This window comes from Oryctolagus cuniculus, chromosome 1 (genome assembly GCF_051225735.1).
Source record: "Oryctolagus cuniculus isolate XC-2025 breed Fujian yellow rabbit chromosome 1, ASM5122573v1, whole genome shotgun sequence".
Taxonomy (NCBI): Eukaryota; Metazoa; Chordata; class Mammalia; order Lagomorpha; family Leporidae; genus Oryctolagus; species Oryctolagus cuniculus.
Genome location: NC_142867.1, coordinates 137,596,255 through 137,615,285, shown reverse-complemented (window position 1 = coordinate 137,615,285; position 19,031 = coordinate 137,596,255).

The following is a 19,031-nucleotide window of genomic DNA, read 5'->3' as shown; positions in this document are numbered from 1 at the left end:
AATAAATGGATGACTCTTAAAAACAAACAAACAAGAAATAAAGAAAGCCCTTGCAGAACAGAACTGTCTGGCCCTGAGCACTCAGGACTCGTTGTACACAGACACATCTATGGGTCCCCAGGTCCTGTTCACTCCCCTGCTTTGGAATCCCACTCAGTACCATTGGTATTAACTATATGCTTGAAAAATAGTATTTGAGAGCCATGAATTTTCTGTAAAATGCAAAGGAATAGAAACACTTTTCTCAAGAAAAGGAAATTCACTTCTTTTCTCAAACACCTTTTTCATTTCTATCAGGGTGTGTGTGTGTGTTGGTTTTACACGGCCAATGGTATTTCAGATCACCATACGTGACACCACTAGGTGTCAGTGGAAAAAACCGGGACTACAAAAGGAGTCAGAAAACTGGCTTAGGGGCCAGCGTGTGGCACAGTGAGTTAAACTACTTGCAACACTGGCATCAAATACTGGAAGGCCATTTCAAGCCCCAGCTACTTGGCTTCTGATCCAGCTCCCCTGATAATGCTCCTGGGAAAACAGCAAAAGATGACCCCAGTGTTTGGGCCCCTGCCACCTGCGGGGGAGATCCAGGAGTTCCTGACTCCTGGTTTCTACCTGACCCGTCCCAGCCATCGCAGCTTTGTGGGAAGTGACCCAGTGAAGGGAAGATCTCTCTCTCTCTCTCATGTGCGTGTGTGTGTGTCACTCTGCCTTTGAAATAAATAAATCTTTAAAAAAAAAAAAAGGTAAAGAAAATTGACTTAATCTGGGCATTTCTATTAGCATTGCCTAGTTTCTACCAGAATACTTCAAAAGGCATATGGAAAAATTGAATTAAAAGATAACTATTGGTGGGCCGGCGCCGCGGCTCACTAGGCTAATCCTCCGCCTAGCGGCGCCGGCACACCGGGTTCTAGTCCCGGTCGGGGCGCCGGATTCTGTCCCGGTTGCCCCTCTTCCAGGCCAGCCCTCTGCTGTGGCCAGGGAGTGCAGTGGAGGATGGCCCAGGTGCTTGGGCCCTGCACCCCATGGGAGACCAGGAAAAGCACCTGGCTCCTGGCTCCTGCCATCGGATCAGCGCGGTGCGCCGGCCGCAGCGCGCCGGCCGCGGCGGCCATTGGAGGGTGAACCAACGGCAAAGGAAGACCTTTCTCTCTGTCTCTCTCTCTCACTGTCCACTCTGCCTGTCAAAAAAATAAAAAAAAATAAATAAATAAAAAAAAAAAAAAAGATAACTATTGGGGCTGGCACTGTGGCGTAGCAGGTTAACACCCTGGCCTGAGGTGCTGGCATCCCATATGGGCACTGGTTCTAGTCCCAGCTACTCCACTTCTGATCCAGCTCTCTGCTATGGTCTGGGAAAGCAGCAGAAGATGGCCCAAGTCCTTGGGCCCCTGCACCCATGTGGAATACCCGGAAGAAACTCCTGGCTCCTGGCTTCAGATAGGCACAGCTCCGGCCGTTGCAGCCAACTGCAACCAGTAGAGATGGAAGACACCTCTCTCTCTCTCTCTCTCTCTCTCTCTCTTTTGACAGAGTGGACAGTGAGCGAGAGAGACAGAAAGAAAGGTCTTCCTTTTGCCGTTGGTTCACCCCCCCAATGGCTGCGGCAGCTGGTACACTGATCTGAAGCCAGGAGCCAGGTGCTTCCTCCTGGTCTCCCATGCGGGTGCAGAGCCCAAGCACTTGGGCCGTCCTCCACTGCCCTCCTGGGCCACAGCAGAGAGCTGGACTGGAAGAGGAGCAACTGGGACACAATCTGACGCCCTGACCGGGACTAGAACCCGGGTGCTAGCGCCGCAGGCGGAGGATTAGCCTAGTGAGCCACAGCACCGGCCAAGAGATGGAACTCTTAAATCTATTCTTGCATTTTATTCAGTTCTTCATTTTACTTTAGGAAACTCTACATTCCTAAATGGAAACCAATGTCTTGCAAGCCTGTAACATAACTGAGAAATTCAACCTTGGTAGTAATTTAAATATTCAAACGAAGAAACCTGATTTTCTACCTCGGATCAGGACTATGTCCATGTGAGGCCAGCACTCCTTCAGTGCTGGCAGAAGGACTGGGAAATGCCCACACCACACCCCCACTTTTAGGGAAATGCCCATCTTGCACATCTTGCACGCACCCAGGAATTAGACCAGAGACGGTGGCATTCTAACAGGCACCTATCTGGGGCCAGAGGGCTGCTTCTACAGTTCATTCCAAGGCAACAATCAGGCAAATCGGGAAAAAGCAGACAAAAAATGATTGTCATTGTAACATTTCTTACAATAATCTTAAAAGTGGAGAAAATTTATGTTTCAAACTATCAACTTTTCTCTAAATCTAACTCCGCCTGTTGATCCAAGCCACCATCATCCCTCACCTGACACAGTCACAGGGTTCTCACTCCAGCCTCCTGGAACCCCCACCACCAGCAGCCATGTGCAAAACCCTGGAAAGACCTCCAAGGCCAAATCCAGCCCAGCCCCTCCAGCATCTCCAGCGCAGGGCTCTGGCTACATGGGCCTTCGCTCTGTTCCAAGAACCAGGCCCAGTGCCTCCCCTTCACAGGCTCACAAGCTCCCGGAGACTGCCGAGTTCCCAGAAGGCCATCTGCATGCCAGAGAGCCAGGGCACCAGGCGTGTGGCTCACCTGAGAAGCCGGAAGCCTCAGAAGAACCAGGGAGGCTGTGGGTGCAGCCCCTGTCAGAGGCCAAAGGGCCAAGCCCCCAGAGGACGCCAGGGGCAAGTCCCAGAGCCCAGGACAGCAGTAGCTGCAAATGAACTCACTCTGGAAGGAAAACCCAGAGAGACAGACAGACAGAGATAGAGACAGAGACTGAGACTGAGGGGAGAGGCTGAAGAGATACAGATACAGAAGTGGAGACAGGGGAAAGACAGAGTGAGTTTATCCCCTGCTCCCTGTTTTCCTGTTGTATCCGGCGCCTCCTGCTAACCCGATGGTGGCCACCTGTTGAGGGAGGGTCTTCCCACAAGCCTGTCCTCCCTGGAAACAGCCTCACAGATCCACCCAGAAACAAAGATCTCTCAGCCCTCAGGGTGCCCCTCAACCCAGTCAAGCTGATGCCCCAAATGCACTGTCACAATGGCTAAGCCCTAGATGCCAGTGTTGCCCTCTCTCTCTCTCTCTCCCGCTCCCTGTTTCGGCTCCGCCACTTTTGGCAACAGCTGTGTTCCAAGCAGGAAGAAGTAGCAGAAGAGGCCCAGCCACTTCCTCTCCTTACCCTGAGCTCCGTGCTAAGTAAGTTTTACCTGCCCCGCCCTTATGCAGGCCAAAGTGAGCAAACAGAGGGCAAAACCAAACCCAGAACATGCCATCTCCTTTCCTCTGTCTCATCCAGATGAAAACACAAGGACACAGCCATGAATACGGCACAGCCCCAAGTGGCAAGACACCGGAGCTCCAATGACAGAGGAATGGCCAAGGAATCCTGGGACTTCCACGCCACAGATTACTGCACAACCATCTCAAAGAATCCACCTGAGGGCTGGCACCGTGGCATAGCAGGTAAAGCCACCGCCTGCAGTGCTGGCATCCCATATGGGTGCCAGTTCTAGCCCCAGCTGCTCCACTTCCAATCCAGCTCTCTGCTGTGGCCTGGGAAAGCAGTGGAAGATGGCCCAAGTGCTTGGGCCACAGCACCCGCGTGGGAGACCCGGAAGAAGCTCCTGGCTCCTGGCTTTGAATCGGCGCAGCTCCAGCTGTTGCGGCCATCTGGGGAGTGAACCAGCGGATAGAAGACCTCTCTTTCTCTCTCTCTCTGCCTCTCCTCTCTCTGTGTACCTTTGACTTTCAAATAAATAAATAAATCTTTAATAACAACAACAACAACCACCAAAACCCATTTGAGCCATGCAGGTGACTTCGTGACATTTCCCTGAACAATTACAGAGCAAGAGAAACCACACGCAGCAAAGTGCTTCTGTTATCCCATTTACCCAACAATGAGGAAAATTCTCTCTTTGTACGAGTATGCAGGTAAACGCGTGGACAATGAAAACCGCAACGCACCTGTGACATCACACACACCTCTGCAGGGAGGAGGTGCAGGAGGAAGAGAAGACATGCAAAAACAAAGACACTTTTGAGAAGAAACTTTGTGATTTAATCTATTGATATGTTAATTTTCAAACATGTATGTTTATATGTATAAAGGGGAATTTTTTACTTTATATGAGAGTACTTCAAAAACTTTGTGTAAAAATGGCACAGAATAAGGCTAAGCCCTCACTTAAAATGCAGGCATCCCATGGGAGAGCTCAGGTTCAAGTCCATGCTGCTTCGCTTCTGATCCAGCCTCATGCTAGTGAACCTGGGAAAGCAATGGAGGATGGCACAAGTACTCTAGTGCCCCATCACCCACCTAGGAGATCCTAATGGAGCTACTGGCTCCTGGCTTCAGCCTGGCCCAGCCCTGGCCATTGCAGCCATCTGGGGAGTGACCCAGTGGATGAAAGATTGATCTCTCTATCTGTGCCTGTCAAATAAATAAAATAAACCTTTCTTTAAAAATGAGATAACTTGGGGCCAGTGCTGTGGTGTAGCGGGTAAAGCCGCCGCCTGCAGTGACAGCATCCCACAAGGGTGCTGGTTGGAGTCCTGGCTGCTCCACTTCTGACCCAGCTCCCTGCTAATGTACCTGGGAAAGCAGCAGACGATGGCCCAAGGACTTGGGCCTCTGCACCCACATGGGAGACTCCGAGAAGCTCCTGGCTTCAGATCAGTCCAGTTTCAGCTGTTGCAGCCATTTGAGGAGTGAACCAGAGGATGGAAGACCTCTCTCTCTCTCTCTCTCTCTGCCTCTGCCTTTCAAATAAATACTTTTTATTTTAAAAAAGGAGATAACTTCATTGTGGTACAAACAATTTTTGAGTCCATGCACAGCTTTTTCATAAAACACCCTTTTCCAAAAAACTTTAAAGACCCTAGTACACTGTTCCTTCTCTCTTGACCCTTACAAAGTCACATCAAATTCCCACTTGCTTTGATTCCTCAGAAAATATCCTGTTTCCAAAAAGTGGATGTAAATTGGCCAGATATCATTTCGTAAATGGACTTCCAGTGACTGCTCCAGATACGAAAACATTTCTACATTGAAAACCCCAATTGCCAGTTGAATCTCATCCAGTGAAATTCTAGTTTTTCTTTCCAACTTGCAATTTTCCCTGGAGAAACAAGTCTATAAATGTTTAACATTGGCACCACTCCTCATGCTGAATAAAATACTGTTGTGTAGAAAACTGGCTCCAGGAAATTAAAAATCAATACACTTTGGTAACTAAAATGGGACAGATGAAGCGGCTTTGTCCATACCGCTATGGCTAGGCTGGGCAAGGCACAAAGAATCCAACACCATTATAAAAAAGAAAATTATGAGAGATCTTATTATCTATTATTTATCAAGAGAAATTATTTTGTTCTGGTTTGATTGAGAAATGCTATTGAGTGGATAGAAAAATTAGCCTTCACTGGGTCTCACCCAAGGGTCCACCTATGTGACAGCTGGCTAACTTGCGTCCCTTGAAGGAACTGCTCCTGGATGCAAAACCACTCTTTCAGGATGGCCCTAGCCTCACCCAGTCATCCCTTTCTAACCGAGATCCCTCAACGAAGATTCACACTTTGACCTCATGTCAAGGCTACTTTACTTTTGGAACCTGATTCAAGATCTTCCATCGTATCGGAACGTGACTCTGCCTTATGTTCCTGGTATTAGCCACCACACACGAGGGAACTTTAAGTGACAACTGATGATGTGCTAAAATACTTAAGTAAATAAACGCAAGTAGGAAGAGGGAAGATGGTTTGTTGTTCAACCCAGGCCACCAGCCCCTCACACACATCCAGATCCCAGGGCGAGCCAGGTTGGGTCATCTGGTTCCGTCTTCTCTCCACTCCAGTCCCGTGGGTTACTGGGGCAACTGTGACTCCCATGTGCAAACCCCAGCTGACACACATTTCGGCCTCTATCTCTGGAATTCACAGAATTGGAGCCTATGGGCATTCTGGGATCTCTCATGAGTCATTGCCCCCCAACACACGCCCTCTTGATACACAACATTTTATTCAAAACTGAAAGGCAGAGAGACAGACATACAGACAATTCCAATTCTTTGTTCCATTCCCTTGAGTGACTGTGAACCAGTTCTCACATGTGTGCCAGGGACCAAAGCACTTGGGGCATCACTACTGCCTCCAAGTATACACGTTAGCAGGAAGCTGGGACTGGGAGTAGAGCCTGGACTTGAATCTGGACACCCTGCACGGGAAGAGGGTATCTTGACCGCTGAGCCAAACACACCCCCAGCCCCACCACGAGTGTCATGAGGTCAGCCAGTGGCCAGCAGCAGCAGGATTTCCACCCATTTCAGAAACCCTGTGGCTTGTGCAACTGGGGACAAGTTGTCCACAGCCATCCCACAGGGTGAGTCAGCTCTCTGCCTCCCTTATCGACTGCCTCTTCCCAGATGTGACTCCCAGCATAGGGGCAGCCAGGGTCGGGGCCCCAGCAGGGAGGGGAGAGGCAGACACTTAAGTGCTGAACACACAGTCCTGCTGGGAATTTACCCACACTGAGGAGGAAGGCATGGGAACAGCGCGTGGGTCTTCTCCAAGGTTGTTGACTGACACTCCCCACTGCAACGCCACAGTGAATGTTGGCAAGTATTCTCCTCTCCAGGAGTGAACGGCTGTCCATTGATACCTGTAGCACTCACCACATCTCCACGCCTCTGCTTCCTCATCTGAGCGTCAGACAGGGGCAAAGCTGTTCAATCACCCAATCATCTCCACCACAGTGTAAGACAGAGCAAAACTTGGCAAACCAAACTCACTCAGCGAACATGATGGCACTGTTGGTTTGCAATGCAATGGGGTCCTCCCAACCATGAAATCTGTGTTCTACAAGAATAGCGGGATAATCCCTAGACCCGAGTTTGAATTCCAACTGTCAAGGAATACCAGCTGAGCGGGAGTGGTGGTCATGCAACTCCACTTGCATATGAGTATGCATGAATGGATGAACTTGTAAGTGACACCCACCCATCCAGGAGCACCCAGCAGTGCTGGTGCTGAGAGATGTCCCCTCTGGATCAGTTTTCTCCAAGGAGACAGCCACAGCCTGTCTCAGGGCTTCCCAGATGGCAAAGGTCAAGGGATACAGGAGGAAGAAGCAAGAGGGCGGGGTCCTACATGTTGCCGGTGTGTGCAAGCAGCAAAGAACACATTTGTCCTAAGAATTCTGACCTCACTAGCAGCCACAGGTCAGACACACCAGAAATCCAAGCTTGCAAGCATCAGGGAAGGAGAGCTGTGCTCTCTTGCTCTTGGGAAAAAAGCTTTTCACCACACTCCATACTAATTTAGCCCTAGGGGAAATGAGAGAGCCACAGTGACTTCCCAGCGAAGTGCTCTAGCTGCGTGACCTTGTTTGACCTTCAGAGCATGCTAGCCCCGTTGGTTGCTGCCACCGCAGCGTTGTGTTCTACTTGGGGGCATCGTTGGTGTGATGGAGACCAGAGCGTGCTGCGGTTTTCTCCACCTCCGAGGGACACGTCCTCTGCCTTGGTGATGGAGGACAGAGAGCTTCGTCTTCCTTCTGCATGGGGCCACCGAGTCGTACCCAGTTCAGAGATTATTTCATACTGAGTACCTGCTACCGTTTCTCTAGTTTGATAATGATGAGGGTGCTGTCAGAGCGAGCTCCGGGTTTGGCTGCAGCTCTGTCGGCATGGGGCGTAGCTCCCTTCTCTTCCCACGCAGGGGCTGTGTTGAAACAGGTGACAGCGAAAGAGCCACACATGTGCAGCCAGGCAGCCTCCATTCCTCCTCTCCTCTCCTCTTCAGTCCCATTTTCTGTCCCCGCTGCTCCGCCCTTTTCTTTCTTTGTCTTCAGTCACTGTCTTTCTCTTTGCTTTTATTCGGCTTCCACTTTTCCAAGCATCTTGATAAAGAGCGCGTGCCCTGAGCTGCAAGTGCGGAACCCATTCCAGATCTGTGTCTGGTAGCAGGCTGCCACCCCAAGGGTATTTGGGTGCTTCGCAGACTCGGTCTCCTTAAGTTGCCTGAGTCCCGCGACCACTCAGCCCTACCGTGTGCCCGTGGCACCCAGACAACAACCACACAAACCATGAATTATCAAAATGAACACCATGAAACTGCCTTGTATGTCTAATATGAATTAATTGAGATGGCATAATGTTAAAGGAAAAGAAAAGCCAAACATACAATGCCAAATGAAATCATATTGTCAAATGACATAACTTAAAACAGCCAGCTTGGCTTCTTCCACATTCTGCTCAATACACGAAGTTACTATAGGGACCAGCACTGTGGTACAGCCGGTAAAGCCGCCGCCTGCAGTGCCAGCATCCCATATGAGCGCTGGTTCAAGTCCCGGCTGCTCCACTTCCAATCCAGCTCTCTGCTGTGGCCTGGGAGAGCAGTAGAAGACGGCCCAAGTCTTTGGGCCCCTGCACCTGCATGGGAGACCAGGAAGAAGCTCCTGGCTCCTGGCTCCTGGCTCCTGGCTTCAGATCGGCACAGTTCTGGCCATTGCAGCTAATTGGGGAGTGAACCAGTGGATGGAAGACCTCTCTCTCTCTCTCTCTCTGCGTCTCCCCTCTCTGTGTAACTCTTTCAAATAAATAAATAAATAAATAATCTTTTAAAAAGAAAAAAAAAAGCTAGTATAGGACTTCCCTGTCTGAGAGAGGTGCAACTTGGGGTTTTCCAACTTGATGGTGGTACAAAAGCAACACACGTTTAACAGAAACATCCCCTGGGATGCTAAATTCAGGCCTTTCTCGGAGCAGCACTGTGTGCTCCCATCGTCCCCGGCCGTGCCAGGCGTCGGCTACCGCCACTGCTCCAGGTCAGCCCTGCAGTCATGGAGCGCCTGGTGCTCTGCAGGGCACTGAGCTGCCAGCAGGCTTCGGGTGCTGTGTCCTGTGTTTTCACATCTCACTGTGTCTACAAAACACCCACTTGTTATAGGCTTGCTGTGAGATGATTCCACCAAAGTCAGGGTTCCAAGCTCGTGTAAGGTGGGTGAGGCTAAGCCAGGATGTGCAATAGGTAGAGTGCATTTCTCACAGTATTTTCAACTTACGATGGGTTCACTGGGAGGTAACCCCACCACAAGCCAAGAATCATCGGTATCTATTTATGCACGTGTATTGTATACTGCACATGTGTGTGTGTGTGTGAGAGAGAGAGAGAGAGAGAGAAATGAACTAGAAAAATAATTGGAAAAACCCATACTAAAATGTTATTTTCAGATGGTAGTAGGCTTCCAGTTGATTTAAATGTTCTCTTGACTTGGCTGCAGGTGAGCCAGGCCACCTGCCAATCTACCTTCCTGTGGAGGGTCCTTAAGTTTCTGTATTTTCTGGGAAACTGGTGTATGAGGAGAGAGGCACACGGTCAGGGTCAGACCCGACAAGAATGAGCTGGCATCACGGTCAGTTCCCGGGGTTCTCTCCCACACCCGGGAAGCCGCAGCTGATAGCTCAAGTAGCTGGGTCCCTGCCACCCACATGGGAGACCCAGATTTGAGCTCCCAGCTTCTGGCTGCAGCCTGTTCCAGCCCTGGCTGTTACAGGCATTTAGGGAGTGAATCAGCAGATGGGAGTGCTCTGTGCGTGTGTGTGTGTGTGTGTGTGTGCGGTGTGTGTGTGGGTATGTGTGTGTCACCCTTCAAATAATTTTTTAAAATAAAATCAAATTTAAAAAAGAAATTGTGTCCACAAGGAGAGGCACAGTGATCACAGGATGGCTTCATGTGTATATACTATTTCCAAATTAATCCAGGGTTATATATTACATACATACAGCTTTAAAAAATAATAAAGATTTGATTTATTTAAAAGGCAGAGTTAGAGAAACGGGGAGACAGAGAGAGGTCTTCCATCCACTGGTTCACTCTCCAATTTGCTGCAACAGCCAGGGCTAGGCCAAGCCACAGTCAGGATCCAAGAGTTTCTTCAGGGTCTCCCAAGTGGGTGCAGAGACCCAAGCACTTGGACCACCTTCCATTGCTTTCAGGGTGGCCTGGAGGGGGCTTCCAATACAGGGGAAAAAAAGAGGCCAGTGGTAGTGGGATTTTTTTTTTAATATCAGGAATATTTTTTAACTTTTATTTAATGAAGATAAATTTCCAAAGTACAGCTTATGGATGACAATGGCTTCCCCCCCCCATAACGTCCCTCCCACCCGCAACCCTCCCCTTTCCCTCTCCCTCCCCTCTTCCATTCACATCAAGATTCATTTTCAATTTTCTATATATACAGAAGATCAGTTTAGTATACATTAAGTAAAGCTTTCAACAGTTTGCACCCACACAGAAACACAAAGTGAAAAATACTGTTTGAGTACTAGTTATAGCATTAATTCACATAGTACAACACATTAAGGACAGAGATCCTACATGAGGAGTAAGTGCACAGTGACTCCTGTTGTTGACTTAACAAATTGACACTCTTGTTTATGGCATCAGTAATCACCCTAGGCTCTTGTCATGAGCTGCCAAGGCTATGGAAGCCCCCTAAGTTCACCGACTCTGATCATATTTAGACATAGTCATAGGCAAAGTGGAAATTCTCTCCTCCCTTCAGAGAAAGGTACCTCCTTCTTTGATGACCTGTTCTTTCCACTGGGATCTCAGGTAGTGGGATTTTTAAGCGCAATTTTGAAGAAAAAAAACTTGACAATCAGATTGACATTTAGTTACAAGGCAGGGACAACACCACCAAAATACCTGGTTTGCCATCCTTGACCCTGTCGGGCTTGCCCCTGATAAAAACAAACCAAAGAGCCATCGCAAGGGAGTGGGATACCTAATTCTGCTTTGCAGTAAACTGGAGCTGAGAAGGTGGAGTCACCACTCCCCGGCTATTCTCATAAGCCTGGAGGCTCCCAGGGCACGGGCAGGCGGGCACCTTGCTGAAGATAACTCTTGGGGGAACATGTTCCACCTCAATTTCCACTCTGGCCATCCTGACTGCCTATTGACCCACCTGACTCCTCACAGCTTGGGGGGTGGGTAGCAGCAGGGGAAGAAATCAGAGGTCATTTGAAACAACGGCTCAAGTGACCACCTGAAGCACACTGGTTACCAGGCTATGGATGCTGGAGAAAATACCTTTATGGTGCCATTCTGGCTACCTGACCAAGACAGCCAGCCAGCTTCTCAGGTAGAGCCATGGAGCCGTGGGAGTGCTGGTTCCAGGACGCCCTGTGGACACCAAACTCCACAGATGCTCAAGCCCCAACGTACAATGTGTCATATATGCATAGAACCTATCCCCATTCTCCCATATATGCTTACCTATGCCCATTCTCCCATGTATGTTAAACACTTTGTAGATCATTCATAATACCTGACACAGTGTACACGTCATATAAACAGTCATTCTACTGTACTTGTATTTGGACAATGACAACATACAGAGTCTGTACGTGTTTGGTAGAGATGCAATTTTTCTCTGAGTGTTTTCAGTTTGTGTTGGCTACATCCACAGATGTGAAACCCGCAGACAGGGCAGCTGCATGTGTTAAATCCAGAATCCTCTACTGACTGACACTGGGTTAGATTCTATGGGCAAGCACTTATATTTTTGTTCTCAAGGAATGCTTAAGTTCTGTACTTCCGCATAGCAATTAGCCCCAAATGGAGCAGATGGAAACAGCAAATATCTATCCCAAACACCGTAAGTGTTCTGACAGTCAGAGATCTCGGACTGGCTTACCCGGATGTTTCTGGCTTGTGTTGTCTTGGCAGGCTTCAGCCAAGCTGTTGACCAAGGCTGTCATCACCTGGAGGCCTGACCAGGGCTGCAGGATCTGCTTCAAGGAACAGCTACTTCCAAGCTTTTCCTGTGGACACTGGCAAGAGGCCTCTGTTCACCACGAAGCTTCAGTCCGCACACAGGCACAAGCATGTGCAAAATGATGTCTTTAATCACAAGTTTTTCTCCTCTAAATTTTTTCCAAAATGTAGGAGCCTGGTACCAATTATCTAGTGGGAGCTGGCAGGAAACAAAAGGAATGAAACGCCAATGACTAGCAGGGAAGCTTGGACTCAGCCAGGAGGGTCAGCCCCTGCCCGTGGCCTTCTGAGTGTGTTTCACGTGTGCTGGATGGTCTCACACCACACAAATGCAGTTTCACAATTATCCCTAACTGGTGTGTTTCACCAAAGGTGGTGTTTCCAATGGCTTTCTTTTTGAATATTTATTCATTTACTTAGTTGAAAGGCAGAGCAACAAAGAAGGAGCGAGAGAAAGAGATCTTCCATCTGCTGGGTCACTCCCCAAACGAGTGCAACACTGAAGTTGGGACAGTCAGAATCCAGCAGCCAGAACTCCAGCCAGGTTTCCCACACAGGTGGCAGGGGTTCAAGTCCTTGGTCCATCTTCTGCTGTCTTTCCCAGGTGCGCTATCAGAAAACTGCAGTAGAAGCAGAGTGCTGGGACTCAGACCAGCACTCTGCTGTGGGATGTCGGTATCAACAGCAATGGCTTAACCCAGTGCGCAGCATAACGGCAGCCCCAGTGGTTTCTAAGGAGTACTGCAGAGGTCAGCTTCCTGAACAAGACCAATTGCTCTGAAGATGAGGCCCACTCTAAGTCACCACCTCTTCCGAAGGGTGGAAGGCTGATTTTTGGTTTTCATAAAGATATACTTTGAGGGACCAGCGCCATGGCTTACGAGGTAAAGTCACTGCCTGCAGAGCCGGCATCCCACATGGGTGCAAGTTCGAGTCCCTGCTACTCCACTTCCAATCCAGCTCTCTGCTATGGCCTGGGAAAGCAGTGGAAGATGGCCGAGGTCTTGGGCCCCTGCACCCACAGGGGAGACATGGAAGAAGCTCCTGGCTCCTGGCTTCAGGTGGGCGCAGCTCCGGCCATTTTAGCCAACTGGGGAGTAAACCAGTGGATGGAAGACCTCTCTCTCTCTCTCGGCCTCTATAACTCTGCCTTTCAAATAAATAAATCTTTAAAATAATAATAAAAAAAGATATACATTGAGTACCTTAAGGAAATGAAATTCGTGTATTAAGGAGATACCTGAGGCCAGGAGTTGTAGTGGCCTGGGTTAAGCAGCCACTTGGGATGCCCACACTCCCTTATCCCAGAGTGCCTGGTTCAAGTCCCACCTACCATGCTTCTGATCCAGCTTCCTGCTCATGTGCCTGGGAGATAGTAGGTGATGGCTCAAGTACTTTGAGTTCCTGCCACTCACTTGGAAGACCCAGATGCAGCTGCTGTCTCCTGGATTTGACCTGACACAGCCCCAGCTTTTAGCCATCTGGGGATTTCTGTCTCACACTGTGTGAGTGTGTTTGTGTCTCCCTCTCTCTCTCACTCTGTCGTTCAAATAAATAAATAATTTTTAAGGCAAATACCGGTACTCATATGCTCACTGCAGCTCTATTCACAACAGCCAAGATATGGAATCAAACGTGGTGTCTGTATACATAGACCACATAAGAAAGATGAAATCCTGTAATTTGCAGCAAAAACATGGATGGAACTGGGAGGCATTTCGTTAAGTGAAATAAACCAGACACAGACACGTACTTTATGCTCGTTCTCATATATGAAAGGTTTTTAAAAAGCCAGTCTAGGCCAGTGCCATGGCTCACTAGGCTAATCCTCCGCCTTGCGGCGCTGGCACACCAGGTTCGGGGCGCCGGATTCTGTCCCGGTTGCCCCTCTTCCAGGCCAGCTCTCTGCTGTGGCCTGGGAGTGCAGTGGAGGATGGCCCAAGTACTTGGGCCCTGCACCCCATGGGAGACCAGGAGAGGCACCTGGCTCCTGCCCTTGGATCAGTGAGGTGCGCCGGCCGCGGCGGCCATTGTGGGGTGAGCCAAAGGAAAAGGAAGACCTTTCTCTCTGTCTCTCTCTCTCACTGTCCACTCTGCCTGTCAAAATAAAAAAAAATAAAAAGTAAAAAAAAAAGCCAGTCTGAATTTCTGAATTTAGAATAGTGATTACTAGAGGCTGGGAAGGGCAGGGAGAATGAGGAAAGAGGGAGGTTGGACAACACATATGGTAGGAGCAGGCATTTAGCTTAGCAGTTAAGATAGCCACGTCCTACACCTAAGTGTCAGCTCCAGGCTCCACCTTGACGCTAATGCAGATTCTGGGAGGCAGGGGTGATGCCTCAAGCAGCTGGTTTCCTGCCGCCCACACGGAAGACCTGGATCTGTTCCCAGGTGCTATTTCTGGACCAGTCCAGCCTCAGCTATTGCAGGCATTTGGAGAGTGAACGAGCTAACAGAAGATCTCTCTCACTCTCATTCTCTCATCTTTCAAATAAAATAAAATTTAAACAAAAAATAAACACAGCTACATATTGCATATTACATATTATATATTTTTATCTTTCCTCTAGAGTAGTTTGTTCCCACATCCTATGAACATGTTGAATTTGACATTTCTTCAGATCAACACATGCTCCAGGTCCCACATAGCTACTTCCTGTACAGTCACAAATCCCAAAGAACCATTTACACTCAACTGGGCCCATTTTTAATTAGCACTGACTTATGGATCCATTCATGCAACAGATATTTAGCAAAAACTTGTACAATCGGGACTGGTACTGTGGTGTAACAGGTAAAGCCACCGCCTGCATGCGGGCATCCCATATGGGCACCGTTTCAAGTCCCAGCTGCTCCCCTTCCGATCCAGCTCTCTGCTCATAACCTGTGAAAGCAGCAGATGCCCTAAGTCCTTGAGCCCCTGCACCCGCGTGAGAGACCCAGAGGAAGCTCCTGGCTCCTGGCTTCAGATCGACCCAGCTCTGGCTGTTGCAGCCATTTAGAGTGAACCAGCAGATTGAATCTCTCTCTCTCCCTCTCCCTCTCTCTTTCTCTCTCCCTCCCTCCCTCTCCCTCTCTGTAATTCTGCCTTTCCAATAGATAAATAAATCTTTAAAAAAAAAAAAAAAAAAAACTTGTGCAACCAACAGTTTGTACAACCAACAGTTTGTTCAACACAGATATATAAAACCAAGACCTGTCTACATTTTTTTTTAGCTTTTATTTTTTTATTCCAGAGGTAGAGTTACAGACAGAGGGAGAGACAGAGAGAAAGGTCTTCCGTCCATTGGTTCACTCCCCAATGGCCGCAATGGCCAGAGCTGAGCCGATCTGAAGCCAGGAGCCAGGAGCTTTTTCTGGGTCTCCCACGTGGGTGCAGGTGCCCAAGGACTTGGGTCATCTTCCACTGATTTCCCAGGGCATAGCAGAGAGCTGGATTGGAAGTGGAGCAGCCGGGACTAGAACCAGAGCCCATATGGGATGCCGGTGCCACAGGCGAAAGATTAACCTACTGAGGGGGCCGGTGCATGGCTCACTTAGTTAATCCTCCACCTGCAGTGCAGTGGGGGGTGAACCAATGGAAGGAAGACCTTTCTCTCTCTCTCTCTCTCTCTCACTGTCTAATTCTGTCAAAATAAATAAAAAAAAAAAAAGAAAAGAAAGATTAACCTACTGAGCCACAGTGCCGGCCCGACCTGTCTACTTTTAAGAAACTCAATTCTGAGTGATAAATAGCAAAAATGACAGAAAAAGTTACTCTGAAATTCTACCCCACCGTGAAAGCAAAGGGGAGGGGGAGGACAGGCAGAATCAACTTTTTCAGATCTCTTGAAACTACTGAAAACCTTACCATTCCCAGGGAGCACTGACTCGAAACAGTGTCTGAATCTCAGTAAGTACACGTGGTAGCTTTTCAGCTTACCCTCTCCATCACTGGTGATCCAATTGGGCAACAGCCTTAAAAACAACAAGAGCATTCCTGGTGCAAGTGCCAGAGGGAGCTGACTTATTTGCAGATAATTGTCATAATTTAATCTGATGATTGCCTAGAACATGTGTCAAAAAGCTTGGATTCGTCTCACCTGGCTGTGAAATAAAACCTGGCCCAGGGCTACCGCTACTTACTACCTGGGGGCCATTTGTCAAAAACCTTTACAATAAAAATATGTTATTTGCTGCTGCATAAGGCAATGGATAATAGTACAGAAAAGACTAAGCAAAAAATTTGAGAAGAGGGGCTGGTATTGTAGTGTAGCTGGCAAAGCCACGGCTTATGATGCTGGCTCCCCTATCAGAGTGCGTGTGCTGGTTTGAGACCCGGCTGTTCCTCTTCTGTCCCAGCTCCCTGCTAATGCACCTGGGAAGGCAGCAGCAGATGACCTAAATACTCGGGTCCTGCCCCCCATATGGGATACCAGGATAGCGCCCCTAGCTCCTGCTCCAGTCTGACCCAGACTTGGCTATTGTATCCACTTTGGAGAGTGAACCAGTAGATGGACGATCCTGGAAGATCTCTCTCTCTCTCTCTCTCTCTCCCCCTGTTTCTCTCTCTCTCTCTTTCAAATAAATAAATAAATAAAACCCTTGAGAAGACCAGGTAATGAGGAGTCTGGCGGATAAAGGGTTGTAAAAGGCTCCCGGATACTTCTGTGAATCTAGGAAGCCATGTGAAGGGCTGGGACTGCACAGCCGCGAGCGTAGGAGGGAGCCAAAGATCCCACGAGCTCTCACCCTGGCAAGGCTCTGCAAAAGGAAGACGAGACGGCTAAGCAGGGTTGTAACAGCCTGGTTGCATGATGAATGTTTGCCCCCAACACACACACACACACACACACACACAGCCTCTCAGCAAAGAAGGAGGTTTTCTTTGGTCACAGTCATTTAAAGAATTTCTGTTGAATCATTAGCTGATCACTAAACTCACAGAACACAGATATCAGTGACCACAAAATATTTACAAAATTAGCTCAGAAAGGAATGCTAAGATCGAACTACTACAAGAAGCCACAATAGCAAAATTGGAGGAGGGGGAAGAACTCAGAACCTCCACAATATGATACAGAAAATCTCCAGGTCAACAAAACAATCCTCCTCTTAAAATTTCTCTTAAGGCTCCACAGACATGAGGAGCTCTTTCATGTCCCACCTCCACCCCGCACACACACACATCCCATACCTCATGCCTAGCCACGGCCAAGCACTCAGTACCTCTCTGCTGCGAGTTCGAGGTCCTTCAAGGGGGTCTGTATTGGTACTCACTTCTGTACCCTCTGTGTCTATCTCTCTGACATGTTGTGCATGAAGACCCCAAGAGATATTTCCATCTAACTGATGCATGATAATACTACCCAGACAGGATTAATTACAGCTGCTGCTTGTTCTGAGACCAGCACTGGACTTAATAATCAATCTGTGCACAGAGAAACAGGGGAAAATATGAAGAAATATCTGTTTGGGCAATTCTACTTATAGGGAAAGGCTAACGATCATCCCACCTTGACAAATGGATGTTCAGGAAGAATTAAATACACTCTCAAACAAAGTGATTACGGTAGACGAAATGATGCTCAGGACCTGGGACCAGGTCTCTGCTCTGCTCCTAGCCAGTTGTTAGGAACTCAGCCTTTCCAGGCCCAGCTGCTGTTCCCGTTAAATTCCAAGGCTGGGAAAGGGCATTTGACTCAGCAGTAAGAAGACACTTGAGGGGCCAACACTGTGGTGCAAAGGGTTAAAGCCCTGACCCACATCGCTGGCATCCCCTATGGGCGCTGGTTCAAGTCCCGGCTGCTCCACTTTTGACCCAACTCTCTGCTATGGCCTGGGAAAGCAGTAGAAGATGACCCAAGTCCTTGGGCCTCTGCACCCACATGGGAGACTTGGAAGAAAACTCCTGGCTCCTGGCTTTGGATCGGCACAGTTCTAGCCATTGCAGCCAACAGGGGAGTGAACCAGTGGATGGATGACCTCTCTCTCCCTCTCTCTGTCTCTCTGTAACTCTGCCTTTCAAATAAATGAATCTTTTTTAAAAAAGAAAAAAGGCATAATAAAGGAGAATATACAAATGCCAGCATGAGGGACTTTGCTAGACCCAAAAAAGCATTCCCCAGAGCAGCCTGGTGTAGGAGTGACTGACCTCCAGAGATGGGGTGGAGACTGCTTGCCAATGGACCTGGCCAGGAGGGGCTGTGTTCTGTCATCCAAAAGGATCTAGGCTGAGCTCCTCCTGGATGTGGCAGAGGGGCTGCAGGGAGACTTCGCAGCAGTTACCTGGTCCTGAGCCTCTCTGAGAAGTTGACAGACAGCAGCAACACTTCTGGGCACGTGCAGACACTTCAGTGTGATGAGCCAGCCTCAGCAATGCTTTTTGTCATCCATCATGAGCGAGAACCCTGCATAGGAGGGCATGGCACTGGGGCTGGGGGAGGTAGGACTTCCTGTAAAAAGATGGCGGAGTTCTGTCCCGAGACGCTAGAAACCTAGATCTCACGAGGGCTGTGTTTCCACAGCAGCTTGAGCTGCCTTCCAGGAATCAGCAGCAGCCGACCCCTCTGCTTGGTCCTGTGGAAGCTGCATGTCGGGATGAATCACTGCTTGCTGATGCAGACCAAGAAAATCCAGATGGCAGCCCCTGGCCTCCGCCAACACTCGCCGTGGGCCCCTCCAAGTCTATATTCAGCGTGCTCAGATTGAGTAAGATCACACGCTCAGAGCACACCACGCCCAGAACACTTACTCCCAGAGGCAGCAATACATCTCCCAGCAGGGTTTTCTTTGGTTGCTCTGGCTCAGGCTTGAGGTCCCTTTGCATTACAGAGCATGGAATTTTCAAAATATATTTGTCTCTATCTATGAGGGAGTCTCCCAAAGCTCATGGAAAACATGCATTATGGAAAATCTATGCTTAGATTTCAACATTTCTTGCACCACAAAAAAAAACCCTTATCTTTTTATTTTTCTTCCGAGAACATCTTCCATACCTTTACTTGTATATATGTGTCTATCTGTGCACTCCACTGACTGCATCCCGTAAGCCCTTTGAATGATTACCAAGCCTGGTCATCTGGTGCAGGATTCATACTCTTGGGGATACAAACAATTTCCAGTAACTGCCAACTTCACTATGGACTTCTTACTGAGAAAAACAAAGTCTGAGACTCTCTCAGCTACTGAAAATGGCAATTCCATCACAGTAG